At 35.1% G+C, this 12502-nt stretch overlaps 1 protein-coding gene across 1 annotated transcript in view; it reads left to right on the top strand.

Moving 5' to 3' along the window:
* LOC108906227 (lachesin-like) overlaps positions 1 to 12502 on the top strand; it is a gene marked incomplete at its 3' end in the record, with an annotated part of 260950 nt that overhangs the window by 183125 nt on the left and 65323 nt on the right. The gene's annotated exons all lie outside the window — the stretch shown is intronic.

Raw genomic sequence — 12502 nt, 5'->3', positions numbered from 1 at the left:
TGATTCAGGTGAGTGTTGTCGCTTCTCACCTGTCGGTTACTTGATTTGTGTGAGCTCCTTCACCTCTCACTTATCATAGTACTTGATTTACGTGAGTCCCTTCGCCTCTCACTTGCCATAGTACTTGATTTACATGAGTACCTTCGCTTCTCACCTATCAGGGTCTTGATTCAGGTGAGTGTTCTCGCCTCTCACCTATCGGGTACTTGATTTGTGTGAGTCCCTTCACCTCTCACTTGTCATAGTACTTGACTTACGTGAGTCCCTTCGACTCTCACGTATTAAGGTGCTTGATTCAGTTGAGTGTTCTCGCCCCTCACCTGTCGGGTACTTGATTTGTGTGAGTCCCTTCGCATCTCACTTGTCATAGTACTTGATTTACGTGCGTCCCTTCGCCTCTCACGTATCAAGGTTCTTGATTCAGGTGAGTGTTCTCACCTCTCAGTCGGATACTTGATTTGGATTTGTGTGAGTCCTTTCGCCCCTCACTTGTCATAGTACTTGATTTACGTGAGTCCCTTTGCCTGTCACGTATTAAGGTGCTGAATTCGGGCGAGTGTTCTCGCCTCTTACCCGTCGGGTACTTGATTTGTGTGAGACCCTTCGCCTCTCACTTGTCATAGTACTTGACTTACGTGAGTCCTTTCGCCCCTCACTTGTCATAGTACTTGATTTACGTGAGTCCCTTTGCCTGTCACGTATCAAGGTGCTGAATTCGGGTGAGTGGTCTCGCCTCTTACCCGTCGGGTACTTGATTTGTGTGAGACCCTTCGCCTCTCACTTGTCATAGTACTTGACTTACGTGAGTCCCTTTGCGTCTCACATATCAAGGTGCTTGATTCAGGTGAGTGTTCTCGCCTCTCACCTATCGGATACTTGATTCGTGAGAGTTCCTTCGCGTCTCACTTGACATGGTACTTTAATTACGTGAGTACCATATCAAACGGCTGTACAACTGAGAAGTGTCTGCTTGAATTTTGGCGCATGCATTTCTGATTCGCAGATTCTCACGTATTGCTGGTTCTTGTTTGTAAACTTTGTCTTTGAGATAGCCCCACAAAAAGAGATCTGTCGAAGTCAGATCTGGTGATCTAGCATAATCGTATTGACTTTTGTTATTTAATGATTTTTTGGCAGTTTAAATTTGTTTGCTGTTTCCATATGACGATTGAAAATGTCGCCGAAATAGTACCATTTTCTGAAGAAGCAGAGTAAATTGCACCGAAAAATCAGCTAAAGATATATTATATTTTTTTTTAGAGGAAGATTCGAAGTTATTGTACTTTGTCTTTCAATTTTATTTACGTAAAGACGAACAAACGTAAAGTTAGCACTTTACGCGCGATAATACAAAAAGTACTTTACGCACTTATACCGGCGTAATAAATTTGGAACGCCCTGTAAGTGCTAATTCGTATTTAAACGGTTTCCTAATCCAACTAAATGCGTAATAAAATACTAGTAAAATATCGCATTTAAAGCACTAACTTAGAGATCTGGCTGCTGGCCATAATTTGCCGAATGAGAGCCAAGTAAAATATTCCCTTCTTTGAAGCGTGCATTGGTGTTAGGGCAATTAGTTGATAATATTTATAGCGTAACTAACCAATTTACGGATAAAATCTAATTTAACATAGAGAAGCCCCATATTCCAAGCTGTAATGGTACTCTCTACATCACAAAAGGTTAATTTTTACTCGAATTGTTTTTTTTATTTAAAAAATAACTCGACGTCATAGCAATAAAGGCATTTTTTTGAATTTGTGTATTTGTGTACAAAAACGTATATTAATTTTGCTTCTTTGTTAGTTTTTGTATTAATTTCTAGCCTTAAGAGTACGTGTTTTAAGAAAGGAAGTCATAAAAAGTATGTAAGGAAATAAAAGTGTGTATTTACTCTAACGAAGACTATAAAAGGGCGATTAAAAACAAATGTTGCGCAAATGTAACATTGCAGTATGATTTTTGCCATTTGCTAGTGTTTGTTTCTAAAGCGTGACAAATTTTCTGAAAAACAATTTCTAAATGGAAATTTATATTAAAATAAAAATTATTTGAGGATAGAGATAAGGAAAGTTGATATTTAACCTATACAAAAATAAGTCCTGCGAAAAGCCAGACAAGTCTCAACGTAAATAAAGCTTGCTGGTTTAAAGAATCCCCTTTGCACTTTGTCTAACGATCTTTGGTACAACCAGATTTGTCCAACACATGCTCACCTAACCTGTAGCGAAACCGAATAGAGTTACTTTTACGGGAACAAGGCGGCTTTATATTTAGAAACGTTTAAAAGTCGATTATTGTCACACCTGAGTAAATTCAAATAAGTTTTTTATAGTCATTTATAGATTTTTAAATCAGAATACAGCAAGAAGTAAATGCTAAGATTATCCGCAATATCATTAATGAAAAGAATAAATAACAGTGGACCAAGTATCAAACCCTGAGACACACCTGATGTTTGATTAAATATGTCAGAACCACAGAATTGAATGAGATGTGCATAAGTTGAAAATTAAGTAGTATTCTGTCTGTGAAATATTACACTTCCCTGTACATTTTTAATGAAAGCGCTGTTAGTATTTCAAGGGTCGTTAAAGTGTATAAAAATTATATCCCGTTGCAAAATGGAAGTCCATTATGCCCGTATATTTAGTGGCACCGTAAAGATCATATGGTTAACTTTGTCGTCTTGAAGGGGTCACTTTAATAACGTCTCACTGAAACCACCCTCGAAGCACCAATTTACTACTTGTTGACCTTTTGATGACCCTTTGAGAACTAGGCTAATAACACTTTAGCGCTTTTAGTGTAATAATTGCCCGCAAAATTAGTTATTATTAAATGGAATTTGGCACAGTTCATTTTATATGCGTTTTGTCGAGGTTTGACCGCGTTCTAATGGAAATGTACGCTGGGGTTTCCATCTTCTGGAAATCTGCTAGCGCACATGGTTCTGGCGTCATCGAAAAATGTCTGGCATTTTGAGGTCTGAAAAAGGTAAGTTAGTTAATGAGAATAAGGGTGGTTTTGAGGGCCGATCCGTGTTCGAAAATTTGGAAAATTAACTTCCTTTTGCATAAAATAATTAGTTTTTTTACTCATCTTAAAGTGTCTGGCAGTTCATGCAAAAATAGACATTAATAAGTACCTAACAATATTCAAATGCCAGACGGTTTTAAATAGCCGAAAGGGTGGTTCATAGGGGTGAAATTCATCGTCAAAAAACGAATTGCCAGACAAAAAAAAGACACTGAAGTCTTCATTAATTTTTTTACAACAATCTAAATTAATTTAATTTTTTTTTTAATTCTCGAACAACCCAACTTGTCTGGCGTTTTAACCTGAAGTATAAATATGTATTTTCAATAGTAATGCAAAATGCGAGATAAAAATAATTAGAAAAAAAAAGAAAACCAAGTTTTAATTAATTTTTTTATAACTTTTCAATTCATTTATACATTTTCGAACACCTCATTTTGTCTGGCATTGGTATATTGTGTTTATGCCAGACAAATGTAAATCATTTAAACTTTAATATATTTTTACGAATTTTCTTTTGTCTGGCACAATTTTTCCATTTTCATTGTTTCGATTGCCAGACAAAAACTAAACGATGAATTTTTTTTTTCTTCCAAGTTCACCCCTATGAACCACCTTTTCGGCTATTTAAAACCGTCTGGCATTTGAGAATTGTTAGGTACTTATTAATGTCTATTTTTGCATGAACTGCCAGACACTTTAAGATGAGTGAAAAACGAATTATTTTATGCAAAAGGAAATTAATTTTCCAAATTTTCGGACATGGGTCGGCCCTTATTTCCATTAACTAACTTACCTTTTTCAGACCTCAAAATGCCAGACATTTTTCGATGACGCCACACCCATGTGCGCTAGCTCACGGTCTATTATACAGGGCGTTCAACTTTCATGTGTTTATCAGGATAATTACATAAAGTACTGATAACTAATAAACTTTTAACTAATAACAAAATCTTCTTATCGACATCGAGCAAATGTTCCAAACTATGACTCGAGTCTTATTTGGAGCAAATATTTTGTTAGTTTTTTAGCCTGCACCTTGCGGTACCAACGAAAATAAGCTACCTCGTGCCTCTGGTTTTATTAAAATTAGTATTAAAACCCTGAACAAGTTACAAAATAAAAAGTTTGGACTCGGAGCCTTGGGCGAATAATACACATAATAAAAATTTTTAATTAACTAGTGAACATTACGTCAATTCCCATTAAACAAATTCCAAAAAGGGATGTTTCGGGCGCGAAAAAGTACGGCGGCATAATTTTCGTCATTACATTTATCACTTGCTTAAAAAGGGGGGACAAAGTTTTGCATTTTTTAATACACCAGGAATTAATTACAGTTGGGTGATAAATTAAATAGGAAACACAATGGGTGCAATAGCCGGCACATTACGACCCTTTTTAAGTACATCCTCTGGTCCTCCCTTTAATTCAACGGTGACTCCTGGTTTCAGTTTCTTATTTTTAAATTAGATAAATCACCTTGACCTGGCGAGGGAGGCTTGATACAGTCCCTGCTACTTTCGCTGGTGCACAGGTCGTCTCATTTACCTGAAAATCGACGTCATTTAATGGATATATGGGGCGTAACTTTGGATGGGGGTCATATTCATACGGAGCCTGCCTTTGGCCTTTAGAAACCACGTATCACAATTTAGTTTTCTTAGATTCTATTGTGGAAACTGATTTTAGAATTTTTTGTAATTTTCTATTCCATCGCTGGACAATCAACAGTAAAAACAGCAAAACAAAAAAACAAAAAGTAAAACAAACATGCAGTTGGTTTAAAATGGTAACAACGGGCAACATTGATAAGTGCACACTTACAACCCAATTCGGGAGTTGCCCGGTGGCGGCGTAGACAATAGTTCAAGCGAATTTTAGAGAACTAATTATAACCGAGCAATTTATTTGGTTAAATGAAAAAAATCAAATCAGTGTTCTGGGTAACATATGCTGTTACCCCTAAGCAACTGATCCACCCCTGCATATAATTTATGTTACATGCACTCTAATATTCGTAGGTTTCTTTCACAAAAGTGTGTTAACGTAGATTCCACCTTTATCGGAAAATTCCTTACACATACAAGCAAATTGCTTAACCAGTGATAATAATCAGATGCGGATAATAGAATTGTGGTCGATGCACTCTGAAAGAAGGCAATAAATCACTCCCCTGGTGGTGGCGTTCAAATAATCCAAAGTATTAAAGTCCCCAGAGTGAGGATATACGAGGGCTGCACCGTCTGTCCCTTTTTTTGAGGTAAGGGACTTGAAGGGAAGTTGTTTAGATCGGAATTCACTTTCTTCAGTCAAAACATTGCGTTATGAATTCAATGGCTTTCAAGCGGACTAATAATTTTTAAGAAATTCAAATACGCGACAAAATTTTTTTGGGACAAGGGGGGACCACTTGGCAAAAATAAAAAATACGGGTCCCCTAAATAAAACTTTGTTGCATTAACTTCGGGACATCTGGTAGATTTTTATTATTTTTCTTTTACATATTTCATTTATTTAATTTTTGTCAGCGTGTCCCGGTACTTGATACAAAAAAGTCGGATACAAATAGATGAGGCCAAAATAGTATTTGTTCTTCATGTAAATTTTTATATACGGACCTTCGTTAACAAGTTACGGGCCCTTAAAGGTGAAAATTAAGAAATTATAGTTGTATGTTTTATTATTTGTTCACAAAGTTTCATCAATATTTATAAATACTTACTTATTTTAAAAATAGCTCCAAAAATACTAATGATTTTCTAAATTTTTTCGCCCGTTGTTAATGCAAAACCAAACTTTTTTATTCGCATTTGTTTTAACTATAGAAAATCGTTAAATAAACAAAAAATAAAGAATTACTTTTTTATTTAGGGCTTACTTTCAATGTTACAGGGAAGAATATGTCGAAAAACGGATAATTTTTCGTTCTTTTTGTATGTTTGTTGTTCCCCTGAATTTAGCAATGGTTTTTTGGAATAGGCAAACTCGGATTCTTATTCTACATAATATTTAGGAATTTTTCTGTACAACAAAATAGATGACTTCAAACACAAACGCCAAAGCCTGCTTTTACTGCTCAACCGCCTGGACTATCTTCATTTTAGGCACTAGTGCGTAAAATAATACGCTTCCGCACTAGTGCCTTTTTTACTCGTGAACAAAATACTTATCCTTACTCACGAAAAATTCGACCAGCTAATTTATAGGTCTGCGACCTATTATCACGTATTGAACCTATTGAATGGCTGTTATAAATCCATAGCTCGTAAAACAGTACACTGTACGTTTTAAGTAGTAACAAGTATTGGCACATTTTAAGAGGAGAATATATTAAGTGCGATATTACCTATCATACAATTTATGGAGCTAATGCAGGGTATCAAGTGTCATCTGCGCATTAAATTTAATTTATTACCTAGGAATAATCCCCTGTAGTCGCGCTGTGCTGCGAGTGCAAGGTTTTTGGATAATCATAAACTTCAGCGGGAATATCATTCGTTGGATCGTGCAATTTTTAAATTACATATATTTAAGTTTTAAAATTACTCATCAAATAACTTACGCAGCGTGTTGCGTATAGTGTATTACATGCTTAAGGTTATACAGGGTGATTCACAACTTATCCAAACAAATTTCGGAATAGATGCGGCATGAGAAATGGAATTAATATCGTAAACTTTGTAAAATCCTTATAGACTCCGAGAAAAAAATTATTGAAGTTGTAGTACCTTCAACCATTACATAGCTGGACAACTGTAGTCTCTAGAGTCATTCGTAGTACACGTGGAGAGCCACGTGGACTCAGCGACTCCGAATACTGAAATCCGATTTTACAATCGTCGTTGCAATAGTATTTACAGTAGTTTTTTACTAGTTAGTGTCAAAAATGGATTGCGTATATAGCAACTCGGAGTTGATGGATATCGTTTTAATTTACGGTGAAGCAAGGAAACATTAATATTATGGTGAAGCGTTTGTGTTATGGTGAAACAAGACAGCATTTGTGTTAGTTAATTTTGTTAGTGAACATTGTATTAACAGAGAGTAATATTTTCATGGCTCTTATTTTAAAAATATGTACAATTCTAACAGTAATTATGTCCAATTAAAAATTAAAAACAACAAATGGTGGAGGCGCCGCTCGATGTGCACTGTGACGTGAAATCGCAAATATTTCGGAGTTAATTTTACCGAGTTGAACCAAGAGAGTATTATCGTTAGCAAATTCTTCATGGAACTTATTTTTGCTACAGGCAGATTGCGATCGTCACCTATGCAAAAATTCTGGGTTGTCAACCATTAGGCATAGTCCGTCCCTGGCGTTCTGGATATAATGAAATTTCAATAACAATATCAAAAAAAAAAAAGGTATACGCATGTCTTATCGACCACCAAATATGCATCATGCTGAAGTTAATAGTTCAGAGACAGTAAATAAAAATAACTTTTTACACCTTTGAGGGCCCGTAACTTGTTAACGAAGGTCCGTATAAAAAAATGCTATCTTAAATTAAGCTTGGAAAACGTGCTAGCTCAGATCTTTAAGTAAAACATGCTATCTCACACAAAAGTAAGTTTGACTAGAAATTTAAGTTGGCTAAATTGGCGTTGAAATGCACATTGAATGTTGAAACCGTACACTTATAATAAACTTCTATAACATATTTTTCAAAAAGTAAGGAAAGCTTAATTTGAGGTAGCGTGATTTCGTAGTAACGCCTCGATATGAAGAACTGATATTATTTTGACCTCATCTATTTATACTCGACTTTTTTGTATCAAGTACCGGGACACCCTGTATACATCGAAGAGAAATATTTGTATTCAAACATTTATTCTTTTCTATTTTATGGAAAGTATTCCAGAGAATCCAAGTGTCCTTCCAGGCACAATCGAGAGCTAATATTCTAAGCATGAAGGGCAGAGATATTTTTATTATTACGTTTGGAGCGTGTAAAAATAGTGCAATAAATTCGGATATCATCTAAACTTACGTCGGAACGTACAGACGTAGTCTATCTACTGTGCTCATCGAAGACATTTGTTTTGGTTCAAACGGAAATTGATCGAAAACTATAAAATACTGCGAATGGGGAAGGACATTTACTCAAGTGCGACGTCAAGCAAGTAGAACTATTCGAAATTCTCCATTTCATGTTGCTTATATATCCACGGCACTCATTTTCTATGCACGGCGGTGAAGCAATTGCAGAATCTAAATAAAGATTTTATCAGGCCGTACGTAAAACAAGAGCTGGTTCATTATTGTGAATACAAATGATCTGATATGCATTTAGTGCCTGGCTATTAAAACTCATTTGTTTTGATATGGGTCCTACTTTTACTGTATATACTTTGGGTAACTGACACATACAGGGTGTTACGCTGAGGTTAACAAAGCGCAGGAGAAAGCAGGTTCGGGCAGTACGGGTTAAATAGACCCTACGCTATTTAATTGTAAACACAAAGCGAACATTATCAACAGCTTTTATTTAAAACGGAATTTAGTAAACAGGCTCAAATACATGGTGTAACTTTGAATTCGTACAGGGGCTGTTTTTGTCCTTTAGACACACGTATACGTTTTCCACCGTGAAGGCAATTTTTTTATCTTTTTTAGTAGTTTTCATACCCCAAACACCCTCCCGTAAACCAAACTGAAAACTAAAATAAAAATATAACAAAATAAAGTTGTGATTCGACCATTTAATTTTTACTTGTTTACCATCACGTCATATCATACCAGGTGTGAAGTCAACTGGCGGTAGCCGCTGTTCAGAGACAACAATGCGGCATTTTAACTGAACAGCGGAGTAACCGTTTGGAACAAGATAGTATTCTGCTTAAATTTAAGCTGTTCACAGCTTAATTTTGTTGCTGTATTGTTTATTTTGGATTAATTTAATATGTCTAGCACCAATTAGCTGTTAAAGTGGCTGAGTAAGAAGAAGTAGTAGATTTTAAAATTACCTGTTTTAACTTTCCTAACTGCCTATCTACTTTACGTGGTGATAGTAGTACAGCTAAGTTAAACTAGGTCAGAGGTCATTGATACTGAGATTCAAACATATACTGCTTAAAAAAATAGTGCCACATAATTGTAAAAACTTGAAACGTTATTAAAAAAATATTTCATAGTTTAAAAACCAATTATAACTCGACTATTTGATTAAAAAAAGTAGTTCAGAGTCGTATTCAGTAGAACACGTACTATTACCCCTAAAAAAACTGACCCCCACTTAAAAGTTACACCCTGTATTTTGTGTTTATATGGGACAAAGAAGCTCTAAGATATAAAGGATCAGAAAAAGTTACTGACTTTGTGTCAAAATACTCCATAATATAAATACGGGGTCTAGATGACCCATGCCAAATTCTGCTGAAAGGTGAATAGAACTTGTAGCTAAAGTACAAGTATCTTATAAATCAGAATTAATCATATTAATATATCATAACAACGGGGGTATGGGTCAAAAGGACCCCATGCAAAAAATTTTCGATGTCCCCCTAAAAATAAATGGGGTTACCAAATCACAGTTTCAGCAAAAAAATGGACTCGTACTTATATGGGTCAAATAAACCCTACGCCAGTAACAGTAACTGAAATGAATAAGATTTAAAATGTTACTATATCCAAGGAACACATATAAAGTGACCATAGACTGGTAAATATTGTTTTTCTAATACATGATTATAACGTAAGAGGTCAAGTTATGGTAAAAAATTGTACCCTGCGACACAGGGTCAGATAAACCCTAAAACGCAGAATGACAACAGCAGTAACTAAAATAACAATCTTCCAAATGTGACAAGGACTTACGTATTTAATGTATAATATACGGCACGGGGTTCATTTGGCCCATGAATTTATAGTAAGGTAAAGAAACCTACGCAGCAAATTATGACGAATATAATTATTTCGCCTACACTGTCCTAAAGCAAAATATACCTTACGGTTCACATAAACCTTATTGTTTTACTAACTTTATATGTATGCGCTGGGCGTGTTAAATTAGTTACTTTATATCGTTCTATATACAATAAACTTATTTCATAATCGACAGTAAAACATGTAATTTAACCGGTTGGATATTTTCCCTAATAATAACGGCAGTATATTTGATCATAAATTCAGAAATAATATTACAATTTAGAAATATTCATTGGAGCGTTAAAGCCGTTTATGAGAATAGAATTATTAAGACATTATACATCACGCAAAGATCAAAATACTGCGCAATAAATTTTAAAATGCTACTATGCGTCTTCAAACAGACATTAAGTTACCATATAAAACGGTGATGGCTTTACAAATAATATTAATTTTCTACAGCGTTAGTCTGCTATTTGGTAATCGTGTCTGGTTATGATTTGTTTTAGATTAATGCAAATTTAGTAAAACTGTAATATAAATTACACCGACCCTAATGTATGAATTCCAAAACCGCTTAAAATAAATATCAATTTATGATAACCGAATTCATTGTTTGTTCCATTTAACTTTTTAAATGGTCGCTATTATTAAAATTGTTATCTGTATTGCGAAAATAATCATTATACAACAACATCAATTGTTAGAATTTAATTTATACGTTTGTCAATGATCGTTAGTTCTATAAACTAATTGAATATATTTTCATATGCTAATTGGGATAGTAAAAGCAAATATCAAAATTATCTTCGCATTGTTATTTATATCCACCGAAATTTGAGTCCATTTGCCAACGAACAAATAATTTAATCAATTAATTCCCCATAAACGACATCCATTTTGTTTTACCCAGGGCCTACGCATGGATATTTTTCATTATATCTAAAAATTGTATTTTTTTTCTCGACAACAAAGTGCTATACAAAAGTCATTCAAACAACAGGAAAGTTTCATTTTAAGATGTTTAATCCGAAAAAATACAAAATTAAAAGACGCAGTGGTGTCCTTAACGAAATTATTGAAAAAACTTCATAAGAGGAACCCGTGAAGTCTGATACACTCGCGGGCACGACGAATTGAGGACTGCTGTACCCGCCACAATAACCCAACATTGTTCCTTATCACATCACAATGAAACGTGATTTTCTGTAGGAGTTCCTCCCTAGCGTCGACAAGAGTGAAATACACCAATTGTTTGAGGTGCTCCCACAGGTAAAAATCGGGAGATCGAGGAGGCCAAGCAATAGGTCCTCCTCCACCTATCCATCGATTTAGATAGACGTTATTCAGGTGCTCCCGCACACCAACGCTGAAATGAGGTGGAGCCCCATCGAGCATGAAGTACATGTTTCGGCGGGTTTCAATTGGTATGTGTTCTATTAAATTATATATTAATATTATTTTAGGGTTACACGGGTTACTTAAATGGAAATGGTTGCAAATAGAAAAATTGTCGGATATTATAATCAATTACATGGTTAATCGAACTTGCCACATTTTACATCCATCAACCGTATGCGAAACGACACACAATTCGATACAAATCGCGTAACGTCGAATAATCCCTTAATAACGTCTTCCAATTGAAAGGTAACTTATTATTCACATATACACATTAATTTATAGCGTGATTGTGCTGACGCTTAGAATAGGCGACCGTATTAAAGCCATTGATTTAACCAACACGAACCTACTAACGAGCATAGAGATTGGACATTATGAATATTAAGAGCCAGGGGTGAAGTACTACATCATTTTTTTGCACCTAGCATATTCCCGTGAATTTAAAGCGTCTAATTTGGGGAATTATGATTGGATAATTTTAGCAATCGGTCAAGGCAAGCTCACGTATATAGCGGGCTTTTTTTACTTCTGACACACCACTTAACTTTTTTATACAGGGTCTTCATTGAGTCACTGTTCATTGTAAACGAATCATTATCGTTTTATGCTTCAATATTGAATCGTACATATTTCAAACCAACCAGTTGTTTAAGCAATTAAACTTTTTGGAAATTCATCGAATTACAGAAACAAAATTTTGTTGTTAATAATATTTTTATGGTTCATTTTTGAAGTAGAACTCGAAATGAACACTGGTTATGGACTCTTTGCAATCCCGCATTGAGCAATTTATGACTGAATTTCTAGACGCAAACATTGAGTGACATTTTCTTAAACCGGAAATGAGCTACTGTCAAAGGATTTGAAACCAAACACTGCATTTGCAAAGGAACTATACGTTTTCGGGGTCCATTTAACCCTATCACGTCTCAAGATTTTTCATAACGACAAAAAAATAGACCCAAAGAGCAAAAATCCTCTATCCATTGACCACTCAATCCCAATAACCCCATAACCCATTAATCCCTTAAACCCCTTAACCCCACAATCTCAAAATGCCATAACTCCAAACCCCCAGTACCCGGTAAGAAAGACACTTATGCGCGTTGAAGCCCTGAAGCACAGTATGTTCGATCCATGCTTGTTTCTTGAGCCTTAAACCCACATTCTTCAATAACCCTA

This window comes from Anoplophora glabripennis, unplaced genomic scaffold (genome assembly GCF_000390285.2).
Source record: "Anoplophora glabripennis isolate ALB-LARVAE unplaced genomic scaffold, Agla_2.0 scaffold32, whole genome shotgun sequence".
Lineage (NCBI taxonomy): Eukaryota > Metazoa > Arthropoda > Insecta > Coleoptera > Cerambycidae > Anoplophora > Anoplophora glabripennis.
The sequence above is the reverse complement of the archived record's forward strand: the minus strand, read 5'-3'. Positions and strand labels throughout refer to the sequence as shown.